Source organism: Theropithecus gelada, unplaced genomic scaffold (assembly GCF_003255815.1).
Source record: "Theropithecus gelada isolate Dixy unplaced genomic scaffold, Tgel_1.0 HiC_scaffold_4834, whole genome shotgun sequence".
Classification (NCBI taxonomy): Eukaryota; Metazoa; Chordata; class Mammalia; order Primates; family Cercopithecidae; genus Theropithecus; species Theropithecus gelada.
The window spans coordinates 1,920-3,459 of NW_020261428.1; the positions used below are offsets into that span (position 1 = coordinate 1,920).

General features: G+C 38.5%; 1 pseudogene; it reads left to right on the plus strand.

Annotated features, from left to right (window-relative positions):
* The first annotated feature begins 280 nt into the window (after positions 1-280).
* LOC112617819 lies at positions 281-1,284 on the plus strand (annotated as a pseudogene).
* Positions 1,285-1,540: the final 256 nt, after the last annotated feature.

Genomic DNA, 1,540 nt, shown 5'->3' on the forward strand with positions numbered 1-1,540 from the left:
TGGAGTGAAAAGAAGAGAGAATATTTGTACACTGTTGCTGAGCATGTCCATTGGTGCAGCCATTGTTAAAAAAAAGTATGGAGATTCCTTAAAATTTGTAAAGTAGAAGTACCATTAATCCCAATTTGGAGTATGTAGCCAAATGACAAAAACAGTATGGCCAAGGGTATCTGCACTCTTCTGATACAAATAAATGGATAAACCGTGTGAGAGAGGTAATTTCAGCTGTAATAAAGAAATTATTTTATTTACAACAATATTGATAAACCTTGAAGACATTATGCCTTTCGATACCTGCATTCCCGTGGCCTCTTGGCTCCCCAAGCATCCATTATGGCCCCAGTGCAGTCCTCCTCACATTACCAGTGAAGGGAACGTAAATGCAGAATATACTGAGGAGGAAAATGAGAAAAAAAAATTGGCCCGTGTATTAGAGTGATTGTCATTGGATCACCTGTGTTTTATACAGGGTCATTCTTTATCATTACTGCTGTAAAACCTGCTGCAACTGGAAGAGAAAATGATCCTGAGCATGCTCTTTGAATCCCTGAAGTTGGTGTCAGTAAGTTTCATGCAGAAATTTATTTTGACCATGACTTAAAAAGTTATGTCCTTGTAGATCAAGGCAGTCAAAAGGGGACAATTGTTAATGGAAAATGGATTGTTCAACTGGAAATTGATGTGACCCTTATGCACTTGAACATAGTCATGAAGTGAAAATTGGAGAGACTGTGTTACCCTTTTACACGCACCCTAGCAGTGATACCTGGGTTGGCTGTGAACCACAAGTTAGAGCTCACCCTTGCCTTGATAAGAAAGATGAATTGCTAATTGGACCGACTCTAAGTAAGGAGAAAAAATAGTTGGAAATAAAATAATTAAAGAAAATACAAGTAAAATATGTTTACAGAAACAGACTATGAAGATAAATGGACATTGAAGAATTTAAAATATAAAACTAGAGGTGGAAAACATAGTGAGCAGATTGGAAGTGAAGGAACTTTCAAAGAGATAATTCTCCTGCATCTGTTCTTTCTGAAATTACTGACAGCAACAAAAGTAAGATGTTGGAGAAGATGGATTGGATAAAGGGTGAGGGCCTGGGGATGGATGGCTGGGAATGAAAACTCTGATTCAGCTTCAGCTTCAGTGAACACGTGTAGACTTGGGGACAGGCAATCAACCCTCAGTTGAAGATGTTCACCTTCTCCAAAACAAAAACAAACAAACTGGGACAAAGCATGTGATAGGTTTGCTGAAAACTTCCCAGAAACTAAACCTTAAAAGATTTATAGATTCAATGCCATCCCCATCAAGCTACCAATGAGTTTCTTCACAGAATTGAAAAAACTGCTTTAAAGTTCATATGGAACCAAGAAAGAGCCCGCATCTCCAAGACAATCCTAAGTCAAAAGAACAAAGCTGGAGGCATCACGCTACCTGACTTCAAACTATACTACAAGGCTACAGTAACCAAAACAGCATGGTACTGGTACCAAAACAGAGATATAGACCAATGGAACAGAACAGAGTCCTCAGA